This window comes from Panthera tigris, chromosome A2 (genome assembly GCF_018350195.1).
Source record: "Panthera tigris isolate Pti1 chromosome A2, P.tigris_Pti1_mat1.1, whole genome shotgun sequence".
Lineage (NCBI taxonomy): Eukaryota > Metazoa > Chordata > Mammalia > Carnivora > Felidae > Panthera > Panthera tigris.
The window spans coordinates 94707000-94719709 of record NC_056661.1 but is presented as its reverse complement, the minus strand read 5'-3'; the positions used below and the strand labels follow the sequence as shown (position 1 = coordinate 94719709).

At 36.3% G+C, this 12710-nt stretch overlaps 1 protein-coding gene across 5 annotated transcripts in view; it reads left to right on the top strand.

Annotated features, from left to right (window-relative positions):
• The window catches only part of LOC102954144 (lanosterol 14-alpha demethylase), a 54755-nt gene that overhangs the window by 15864 nt on the left and 26181 nt on the right, over positions 1 to 12710 (top strand). For 4 of the 5 annotated variants that reach the window (XM_007076720.3, XM_042966307.1, XM_042966294.1 and 1 more), the window contains exon 2: positions 9821 to 9958. The exons of the other annotated variant lie outside the window; for it this stretch is intronic. The gene's annotated coding sequence lies outside the window, so the exon portion shown is untranslated. The remainder of the gene's footprint in view (positions 1 to 9820; positions 9959 to 12710) is intronic. 5 annotated transcript variants of the gene reach the window in all.

The window sequence follows — 12710 nt, the reverse complement described above, 5'->3', positions numbered from 1 at the left end:
AGTTGGATGCTCAGCCGACTGAGCCACCCAGGCACCCCAATAAGAATGAAATCTTATCCTTTGCAACAACATGGATGGAGATAGAGAGCATAATGCTAAGCTAAATAAATCAGAGAAAGGCAAATACCTATAATTTTGCTCATATGTGGAATTTAAGAAACTAAATGAGTAAAGGAGAAAAGAGAGACAGACCAAGAAACAGACTCTTTTCTCCCCCCATCCCCACCAAGAAACAGACTGATGGTTACCAGAGGGGAGTTGGGTGAGGGATCAGTAAAATAACTGATGGGGATTAAAGAGTACACTTATTATGAAGAGCACTGAGTAATGAACAGAATTATTGAATCACTATACTTCACACCTGAAACTAATATAACACTATGTTAACAATACTGGAATTAAAATTAAAAATTTAATTTAAAAGTAGTTAACACAGCTAATCTACTGAACATCATAGTTTACCCTAGCCTACCTTAAATGTGCACAGAATACTTACATTAGCCTACAGTTGGGCAAAATCATCTAACACAAAGCCTATTTTATAACAAAGTGTTAAATATCTCATGTAACTTATTGAATACTGAAAGTGAAAAACAGAATGGTTGTATGAGTACAGAATGGTACTTATTTCTTAACTCTCTTTCATCATGGCTGAGGGGCTACTTCTAGGGATTCCACAGCACTTCTGGCCTACCCAGGCTAGCCAAGAGAAAGCTGTTAAGTTGGAAAGTTACAGGTACATACATTAGGACAACATTATCTATAACATGAATAGGACATATTTAGGAGATTTGAGGAGGGCATTAAGAATACTATATGGGGTGACAATATTTTGCAGGATTATTGTGGGGATTAAAGAAAAAGGCTGCCAGTCATTTTGAAATTGGGTGATGCTGCTTGTCTGAGACTCAACATCTAGAATCCTGCTTTGTCCCAGTCACCCTCTGATGACTTGAGGAAGGCCCTATGAATGGAGAATGAGATCAAGCAAGTGCTGTTTTGTCAAAATTCTTTCCATTGCAAAGGACAGAAACCTTATCTACTTAACCTAAAAACAACAACAACAACAACAAAACAAAACCACAAAAACAAAAACCTTGCTCATGTAACTGAAGCCAGAGAAGACCTAGGTGAAACTAACTTTGAGTTAACTGTGAGGAAGAAAAGTTTAATGAAACAAAACGCATTGCATTGTGTTTGGGTTCTAGGGGCAAAAACTGTTTAAAATCATTTTATTAAATTTTTACTTGTAGTAGGAAGAGAACAAAATAGTTAAAACTGTAGTTTCTAGAGTTCAATGCATTAAAAAAAAAAAGCTGAGGCTTACTGTTGCATAATTTACACAAACAGATACAATGTAAAACTATCTAATTTTCAGAATTATTATTTTGTGACTTTTTAAATTAGGTAAATAATTTTTCACAAACATTTGAAGCAATAAAATCTTTAAAGTCTTCATTTGTGTAACAGAAAAGTAAACTAGTAACTTTATTTTCACAAAGAAAATTTTTATCTTGTGAAAAGTAAGTTGTTAAACAAAAATGTGTTTCTTTTGGCTTTCTATCTAGCTAACAAATTTTACTGGTAAGAAGCTAACTTTCATTCTTAAAGAGAAAGTTAATATTTTTTAAAATATTTTTTTCCCTAAAGAATGAGAAGGAGCGCCTTCTATTTTTATTTCACGACTACATGAGAAACTGAGCAGTATCAGGATTCTTTGCTTTTTATTTGACTCAGAGTCTATGTTTTAGCCTCATTTTCTCAGGCTCTTCTCTGTGACAAAGAATGTCACAGAGACATCCTTTTGGTAGCTCATTAAAAAAAAGTTGATTTATTTCTTTGTATCTAGATATTCTAGAAAAGGAATCCAATTAGCTTGGTTTGTACTGAGCCTACATCTTGGACTGATATATTTTAGTAGATTATAAACAAAACAAGTGAGTAGTTTCTTTTATCCCTAACCTTATTTTCACAATTCTGATGATGAAGAAAGACAAATTTAAAGAATACCAGCAAAAGGAAATTGTTCATCCTAAACCTAGAACATAGCATAATCCATCCACTCCTCCCAGGCCAGCCTAAGACATATGTGGTTACTGTTACCACTTACCTCTACAACAAACCCCATTTTCTTTTCCTTCTTGGCATGCTACGAGACTACATTTCTAAACATCCCCTGTGGTTATGTGGGTCTACTGTGATTGAATTCTCACTAATGAAACAGGCAGAAATGATTAAGCTGTTTCCAGACCCAACTTCTAAACAGACATTCCATTCCCTAACTGGAAGTCCTGTTTTGTAACACAGCTCCTCAACTAGGCATGGCTATTTTGTACTGTTACATAAGTGAGAAACTTACTGAGAGTCTGAGGTTTTGGGGTGTTTTGTTGTAGCAGTTAACCTACCCTAACCATAGGAGTAGCCTAAGCAAGAGCAGATGCAGGACTGTCCTTGTGCCAAAGTCTTGGAAGAGAAATTTGTAAGGGTTCTATGATTCAGTAAATACCCTTACCTTCCTTTTCATTTATATTAGCATTCCTCCTTATTGGCAGAATTAAAGGAGGGATTAGAAAAACTGAGAGGCGGCTGAAACTTTCTCCAGAGTCATCAAAAGAAACGTGCTTCAGTGGGGTGCCTGTTGTTGGGGTGCTCAGTCGGTTGAGTGTCCAACTTCGGCTCAGGTCATGATCTCGCGGTTCATGAGTTCAAGACCAGTGTCAGGCTTTGTGCTTACAGCTCAGAGCCTGGAGCCTGCCTCATATTCTGTGTCCCCCTCTCTGTCCGCCCCACCCCTGCTTGTGCTCTGTCTCTCTCTCTTTCAAAAATGAATAAGCATTAAATAAAAGTAAAAAAAAGAAAAGTGCTTCACATATAGATGATTAATAAATACCAGCTATTAATAGAGTTCTGTTTAACATTTAAACATTGTAAGCCCTGTTAATCTTTATGACTGTCTATTATGCTCCTTGAGGAAACTATAACTGAATTTTCCACTGTTTACCTTGGCTTATTATCATGCGTAGTATGCATCTATTTTATTATTCTAATTAGAAAACATGGTGAAATAACAGTAAAAGAAGTTTTTAAATAGGAAACAACGTAACAGTGATTAAATCTAGGGGGACTGAGATGACAGTTAACTTTAATTTTCTTTTTGCTCATTTGTATTTTCCACTTTTTTCTCAATGAGTACATGTTACAAAAAGGGTAAAAATGGGGACACCTGGGTGACTCAGTCAGTTAAGCATCTGACTTCAGCTCAGGTCAAGATCTTGGAGTTCGAGCCCTGCATTGGGCTCTGTGTTGACAGGTCAGAACCTGGAGCCTTCTTCAGATTCTGTCTCCCTCTTTCTGCCCCTCCCCCACTCATCCTCTGTCTCTCTCTTGCTCTCTCAAAAATAAATAAAAACATTAAAAGAAATTTTTTTTAAAGAGTAAAAATTAAGTCACATGATCCTATTCTCTTAACATAGCCAATTTAATGTTTGCATGTTATCTTTTACCTTCGAGTTTATAACATATGCATATAGTTTGTTTTACATAATAGCAGTACAGTAAAATACTGCACTTTGGAACCAAACTATTTTGCATCCCTAATTAACTCCTTGGTCTTGTGAAAGTCATTTAATCTGTCCCTTGATTTTCTCTTTTTTTTAAAAAAAATTTTTAATGTTTATTTGCTTTTGAAGGAGAGAGAGAGAGAGCGATCATGAGCAGGGGAGGGGCAGAGAGAGAAGGAGACACAGAATCCAACGCAGGCTTCAGGCTCTGAACTGTCAGTATAGGGCCCGACGCAGGCTTGAAATCACAAACTGTGAGACCATGACCTGAGCCGAAGTCGGCTGCTTAACCGACTAAGCCACCCAGGCACCCCTCTTGATTTTCTCTTCTGATAAAAAAATTCCTAAAGTGTCATGCTGTGGTGAAGATTTAGTGTATATAATGGATTAAATGCAAAAAAATAAAAACAATTTCTAGCACATATGTTTTTGTAATTAGCAACTATTAATATATATTAAAATTTTATATTTCCCCACTTTTCTATATGATCTTCATAATTATATTTTGGTAAGCATTCCATCTGTTGTTTAATGTTCCATTATGAAATATAGTAATAAAGTACAGTTGACCCTTGAACAATGTGAGGTTGGAGCACTGACCCTCCAGGCAGTTGTAAATCTGTATATAACTTTTTTTAATTAAAAAATATTTTTAATGCTTATATTTTTGGGAGAGAGAGACAGAGAGACATAGCACAAACGGGGGAGAGGCAGAGAGAGAGAGGGAGACACAGAATACGAAGCAGGCTCTAGGCTCCGTGCTGTCAGCACAGAGCCCGATGTGGGGCTCGAACTCACAAACTGTGAGATCATGACCTGAGCCAAAGTCGGACACTTGAATGACTGAGCCACCCAGGAGTCCCTTTATATAACTTTGACTCCCCCAAACCTTAACTACTAATAGCCTACTGTTGAGCAGGAGCCTTACCGATAACATAAACAGTTGAGTAATACATATTTTGTATGTTATAGGTACTATGTATTGTATTCTTACAATAAAGTAAACTAGGAGAAAATAAAATGTTATTAAGAAAATCATAAAGAATAGAAAATACATTTTCAGTACTGTATTTATCAAAAAAAATCTATATGTAAGTGGACCCACGCAGTTCAAACCCATCTTATTCAAGGATCGTCTTGGTCTAAAAATGTTAGGCAGTTGACATTTAGGTTGCTTCCAATACTTGGCTTTCATAGCCATTGCTGCATTAAACATTTTTTTTTCAAAAATTTTTTGTATTTATTTAAAAAAATTTTTTTAACATTTATTCATTTTTGACACTGAGAGAGAGCATGAGCAGGAGAGGGGCAGAGAGAGAGGGAGACACAGAATCCGAAACAGGCTCCAGGCTCTGAGCTGTCAGCACAGGGCCCGACACGGGACTTGAACTCATGGAGTGCGAGATCATGACCTGAGCTGAAGTCGGACAATCAACTGACTGAGCCACCCAGGCGCCCCTCAAAATTTTTATTGCAGTAAAATACACAACAAAATTTACTATCTTAGTTATTTTTAAGTATGCTGTTAAATATATTTATAATGTTATGCAATTATCGTTACCATCATCTCCATGACTTTTGTCTTACAAAACTGAAACTCTAATTAAACGATAACTCCCCATTTCTCCTTCCCTCCAGTCCTGACGACCACCATTCTTTCTGTCTCTAGGATTCTGACTACACTAAGTACTTCATATAAGTGGAATCATATGTTTTTGTGTTTTTGTGACTCTCTTATTCATTTATAGTTAAAGTAATTACTGATGGAGGATTTAACGTCTGTCCTTGTGCTGTATGTTTTCTATATGCCATATGACATTTTTGACCTTCATTACCTGCCTTGCAGTCTTCTTTTGTGCTTGGCTGATTTTTTTTTTTTTTTTTTTTTTTTTTTTTTTGCAGTGAACTCTTTAAATTCCCTTCTTATTTACTTTCATGTGTATTTCATAGCTATTTTTTCTCTGTGGTTACCATGGGGATTACATTTAACATGCCGAAGTTGTAACACTAATTTGAATTTATGCAACCTTAACTTCAATAACATACAAAACTCTGCTTCTTTACAGCTCTGTCCCTTTGGTTGTTATGTCACAAAATTATACAATGTGTGCCCCAAACATAAATTAATAATTCTTTTAAAGGCATTAATGTCTTAAATATATAGAAAAATATAGAGTTACAAACCAAATTTATAATATGTTAGCTTTTAAAACTGCCTATGTATTGAGGCCAGCATTACCCTGATACCAAAACCAGATAAAGACACTACAAAAAACAGAACTATAGCCAGTATCTATGATGGACATAAGTGCAAAAATCTTCAACAAAATAGTAGCAAATTGAATCCAATAACACATTAAAAAATCATTCACCGTGACCAACTGGGACTTATTCCTGGGATGCAAGGATGTTTCAATATTTGTAAATCAATCAATATGAGGCATCACTCAATAAGAGAAAGAATAAAAAGTATATGATGATTTCAATATATGCAGAAAGAGCATTTGACAAAGTGCAGCATCCTATTCATGATAAAAACTCTTAATAAAGTAGGTTTAGAGAAAACATACTTAACATAATAAAGGCATATATGAAAAACCCACAGCTAACATCACACTCAGTGGTGAAAAACTGAGAGATTTTCCTGTAAGGTCAGGAATAAGACAAGGATGTCCACTCTCACCACTTCTATTCAACATAGTTTGGAAGTCCTAGCCATAGCAATCAGACAAGAAAAAGAAATAAAAGGCCTTCAAATTGGTAAGGAAGAAGTAAAACTTTCACTATCTGCAGATGATATGATATTACATATAGAAAAGCCTAAAGACTGCCCCCAAAAACAATCAGAACTGATAAATGAATTCAATAAAATTGCTGGATACAAAATATACAGAAATTCGTTGCATTTCTATACACTAATAATGAAACAGCAAAAAGAAAAATCAAGAAAACAATCTCATTTACAGTTACATCAAAAATAATAACTAGGAATAAATTTAGGGAGGTGAAAGACCTGTACTCTGAAAACTATGAAACACTGATGAAAGAAATTGAAGATCACACAAACAAATGGAAAGATATTCTATGCTCATGGATTGGAAAAAGAAATACTGTTAAAATGTCCATACTATCCAGAGCAATCTACAGATTTAACGTAATCCCTATCAAAATATCTTTTTCACAGAACTAGAACAAACAATCCAAAAATTTGTATGGAACTACAAAAGACCCTGAATACCTAAGCAATCTTGAAAAAGAAAAACTTGAGGTATCACAATCCCAGATTTCAAGATATACTACAAGGCTGTAGTAATCAAAAGAGTATGTTAGTAGCACAAAAATAGACACACATATCAATGGAACAGAATAGAGAACCCAGACATGAACCCACAATTATATGGTCAATTAATCTTTGACAAAGAAAGCAAAAATATCTAATGGGAAAAAGAATGTCTCTTCAATAAGTGGTGTTGGGAAAACAGGACATTTAGATGCAAAAGAATGAAACTGGACCACTTTCTTACACTGTACACAAAAATAAACTAAAAATGGATTGAAGACCTAAATGTGAGATCTGAAAGCATAAAAATTCTAGAAGAGAGCACAGGCAGTAATTTCTCTGACATTGGCCAGTACAATATTTTTCCAGATGTGTCTCCTGAGGCAAGGGAAATAAAAGCAAAAATAAACTAATGGGACTACATCAAAATAGAAAGTTTCTGTACAGTCAATGAAATATCAACAAAACTAAAAGACAACCTACTAAATGGGAGAAGATATTTGCAAATGACACATCCAATGAAAGATTAGTATCCAAAATGTACAAAGAACTGATGCAACCCAACACCAAAAAAACTAACAATCCAATTAGAAAATGGGCAGAAAACATGAATACACATGGCCAACAAACACATGAAACAATGCTCAACATTGCTAATCATTAGGGAAATGCAAATCAAAACCACAATGTGATATCACTTCAGACCTGTCAGGATGGCTAAAATATAAAAAACACAAGAAACAATCAGCATTGGCAAGGATATGGATACCATATATATATATATATATATATATATATATATATGGGTGAAATAGATGAAGGGGAATAAAAGTACACTTATCTTGATGAACAGTGACTAATTTATAGAATTGTTGAATAACTATATTGTATACCTTAAGCTAATATAATATTGTATGTTAATTATATTGGAATTAAAATAAAATCAAATAGCCTGTGTATTTACCATTCCCCATCCCAATCCCCTCACAGGCAGTTGTGCACATGTTCCAGGAGCAGCCTGCACACAACCTGCAGGAGCCAGAATGGGCAAAAAAAGGACCCTGTCCTCCAAATATTAGATATCTGAGCTCTTCTGGCTGACTGCTGCTTCTAAATAGAGAGGTGTAGTCAATAAATAGGTGACCATTATTGTACCTCTCCTAGATGTTGCAAGACCCTCCCCCTCCGGCTGAAGTGACTTCTCTGGGATTGAAAGGGCTAGTGCCCTTCCCTTCTCCCTTCATTTTTCTTTTTCCTCTTTTGGGAGCCAGACATTAAAGACCAGGACATTCAAAAACAATTGCATATACAAGGAAAATCAGAAAGTGAGCAACCCCCAGGGAAAGACTCAGAAAAGACATTAAGTTTAAACCTTAGGCTGATCCTCAGCACACAAAGCCTACAATAATCAAAACAAAAACCAGCAAATTAAATTATTAGATCCAAATGGCCTCTATGAGGCCAGTATTATCCTGATACCAAAACCAAGCAAAGACATCCTAAGAAAAGGGCAGTCAATATTCCTTATGAATACAGATGCAAAGATCCTCATCAAAATACAAGCAAATCAAATCCAGCAACATACAAAAATAATTATATACCATGACCAGGTTGGTTCAACAAATGAAAATCAATGCAATATGATATATTAATAAGGACAAAAACCACATGATCAGCTCAGTAGACATAGAAAAGGCATTTGAAAAAAATGCAATACCCCTGCAAGATAAAAACACTCAACAAACTAATAATAGAAGGGAATTGACTCATTCTGATAAAGAGTATCTACCAAAAAACTCACAGCCAGCATCATCAGGGGTGTCTGTTCTTACCACTTCTATTCAACATTGTGCTGGAGTTTCAAGCCATGACAATTAGGCAAAAAAACAAACAAACAAACAAAAAAAAAAACAAAAAAAAAACGAAAGAAATCATACTGGAAAGGAAAAAATAAAATTATATACTCAGATGACATAATCTCATATATAGAAAATCCCAATGAACTACTGAAAACCTATTAGAACTAGTAAATGAGTTCAGTAAGGTAGCAGGATACAAGATCAATTTACAAAAAGCAACTGTAATTCTATACAGTTATAATGAAACAATCTAAAATGCAATTAAGAAAATTATCCTATATGGGGTGCCTGGGTGTCTCAGTTGTGTCTGACTCTTGATTTTGGCTCAGGTCATGATCTCATGGTTGGTCCTGAGATTGAGCCTTGTGTCAGCTCTGTGCTGGGCATGCAGCTTGCTTTAAGATTTTCTCTCCTTCCCTCTGCCCCTACCCTACTGGCATGCATGGGCTCTCGCTCTCTCTCTCTCCCCACCCCACTCAAAAAAAAAAAAAAAAAAAAGAAAGAAAGAAAGAAAAAGAACAAGAAAAAAAAGAGAAAAATTATCCCATGTATAACACCATGTATCCATGTATAATGTCATACAAATAAAATACTTAAAAATGCATTTAACAAGAGAAGTGGAAGGCTGATGAACAGAACACTTTACATCATTCAAAGAAATTAAAGAAGACTTAAATAATGGAAAGACATCGCTGTTCATGGATTATAAGACTTCATGTTGTTAGGATGGTAATACTCCCCAAACTGATCCACAGATTCAATGTAATCCCTATCAAAGGATAGCTGGCTTTTTTTAAAGAAATTGATAAGCTGATCCTAAAATTCATATAAAAATTTGAGGGACACAGAAAAACCAAAACAGTACTAAAAATTAATAACCAAGCTGGAAAACTCATATTTCCCAATTTCAAACTTATAAGAAAGGTACAGTAATGAAGACAAAATTCATATGTTGAAGCCCTTAACTCCTATGTGACTATATGCAAATATAGGGCCTGTAAGGAACTGACAAAGGTTAAAATAGGTCATAATGGAGGGGCCCTAATCCAAGGCTGATGTCATCCTTTTTGTTTGTTTGTTTGTTGTTTTTTGTTTGTTTTCTGTGGTGTCATCCATATAAGAAGAGGAAGAGACATCAGAGTTCTCTCCACCATGTGAGGACACAGCGAGAAGATGACTGTTTATAAGCCAGGGAAAGAGCTCTTGTCAGGAACTGAATCAGCTAGCACCTTGATCTGGGAATTCCAACCTCCAGAACTGTGAGAATATTAAATTCTGTTGTCTAAGCCAAAAAAAAAAAAAAACAAAACCCTCATATTTTGAATTATGTGCTTTAGAAAATAGCCACTTCTTTTATTATATTTATGTATTTCTTAAGACGATATTAGGCCTGGTGTGATGCATTCTGGTAATATGGTCCTGGGGAGAGGAGTTGGAATCTGAGACAATATTCCTGTGTGTACAGGAAGGGTTCTTCTTGAAACTAGGAAATAAACTGAGAAATTTTTTGTCAAATCACATAGAGAAGGAATTACAAGTCCATGATCTGTATCTGAGACCCTCAAAATAGATTACTTTTGCCATCTGAGTTTTTCACATCTTAAAAATGAAAGACATACAGATTCTGCACATTTAACACCTTCGGCAGAACCTGGGATACCAAGGTACCATTATCAAACCATATTTCTGTAGTGAAAAATATGAGTCTCCACACTACATGGGATAAATAAAGCTTATAAATGTATGATAATCAGTTTAGGTCATTTTAAAAAAAATTTTTTTTTAAAGTTTTTAAGTTTATTTATTTATTTATTTTGAGAGACACAGAGGCAGCGTGAGTGGGGAAGGGGCAGAGAGGGAGAGAGAGAATCCCAAGCAGGCTCTGGGCTGCCAGCTCAGCCTGATGCAGGGCTTGAACTCACAAAACCACGAGATCATGACCTGAGCCAAAACCAAGAGTCAGACACTTAACCAACTGAGTCTACCAGGTACCCCTTTTTTATTTTATTTTATTTATTTTATTTATTTATTTATTTATTTATTTATTTATTTATTTTTTTAATTTTTTTTCAACGTTTTTTATTTATTTTTGGGACAGAGAGAGACAGAGCATGAACGGGGGAGGGGCAGAGAAAGAGGGAGACACAGAATCTGAAACAGGCTCCAGGCTCCGAGCCATCAGCCCAGAGCCTGACTCGGGGCTCGAACTCACGGACCGCGAGATCGTGACCTGGCTGAAGTCGGACGCTTAACCGACTGCGCCACCCAGGCGCCCCCAGGTACCCCTTTTTTAATTAAAAATATTTTTTTTAATTTACATCCAAGTGGGTTAGCATATAGTGCAACAATGATTTCAGGAGTAGATTCCTTAATGCCCCTTATCCACTTAGCTCATCCCCCCTCCCACAACCCCTCCAGTAACCCTCTGTTCTCTATATTTAAGAGTCTCTTGGGGTGCCTGGATGGCTCTGTCGGGTAAGCTTCTGACTTCAGCTCAGGTCATGATCTCAGCTTGTGAGTTTGAGCCCCGCATCAGGCTCTGTGCTGACAGCTCAGAGCCTGGAACCTGTTTTGGATTCTGTGACTCCCTCTTTCTCTGCCCTTCCCCCACTCACTCTGGCTCTCTCCCCCTCAAGAATAAATAAGAGTCTCTTATGTTTTGTCCCCCTCCCTGTTTTTATATTATGTTTGTTTCCCTTCCCTTGTGTACATCTGTTCTGTGTCTTAAAAGTCCTCATATGAGTGAAGTCATATGATATTTGTCTTTCTCTCACTAATTTCACTTAGCATAATACCCTCCAGTTCCATCCATGTAGTTGCAAATTGCAAGATTTCATTCTTTTTGACTGCTGAGTAATACTCCATTGTATATATATACCACATCTTCTTTATCCATTCATCCATCGATGGACATTTGGGCTCTTTCCATAGTTTGGCTATGTCGATATCACTACTATAAACATTGGGGTACATGTGCCCCTTCGAAACAGCACACCTGTATCTCTTGGATAAATACCTAGTAGTGCAATTGCTGGGTTGTAGGGTAGTTCTATTTTTAATTTTTTGAGGAACCTCCATACTGTTTTCCAGAGTGGCTGCACCAGTTTGCATTCCCACCAGCTGTGCAAAAGAGAGCCTCTTTCTCTGCATCCTCGCCAACACCTGTTGTTGCCTGAGTTGTTAAGATTAGCCATTCTGACAGGTTGAGCTGGTATCTCATTGTGGTTTTGATTTGTATTTCCTCCTCTCAATTCTGATGAGGAGTGATGTTGAGCAATTTTTCATGTGTCGGTTGGCCATCTGGATGTCTTCTTTGGAGAAGTGTCTATTCATGTCTTTTGCCCATCTCTTCTCTGGATTATTTGTTTTTTGGGTGTTGAGTTTGATAAGTTCTTTATAGATTTTGGATACTAACCCTTTATCTGATCTGTCATTTGCAAATATCTTCTCCCATTCTGTCAGTTGCCTTTTAGTTTTGCTGATTGTTTCCTTTGCTGTGCAGAAGCTTTTTATTTTGATGAGGTCCCAATTGTTCATTTTTGCTTTCGTTTTCCTCGCCTCCGCAGACGTGTTGAGTAAGAAGTTGCTGTGGCCAAATTCAAAGAGTTTTTGTCTGCTTTCTCCTCTATGATTTTGATGACTTCCTTTCATCTATCTTAAGTTTATTTTTGTGTATGGTGTAAGAAAGTGGTCCAGGTCATTTTTCTGCATGTCGCTGTCCAGTTTTCCCAGCACCGTTTGCTGTCTTTATTCCACTGGATATTCTTTCCTGCTTTGTTAGAGATTAGTTGGCCATATGCTTGTGGGTCCATTTCTAGGTTCTTTATTCTGTTCCATTGATCTGAGTGTCTGTTTGTGTGCCAGTACCATACTGTCTTGATGATTACAGCTTTGTAATAAGTCTTGAAGTTCAGGAGTGTGATGCTTCCAGCTTCGGTTTTCTTTTTCAAGATTGCTTTGGCTACTTGGGGTCTTTTCTGGTTCCATACAAATTTTAGGCTTGTTTGTTCT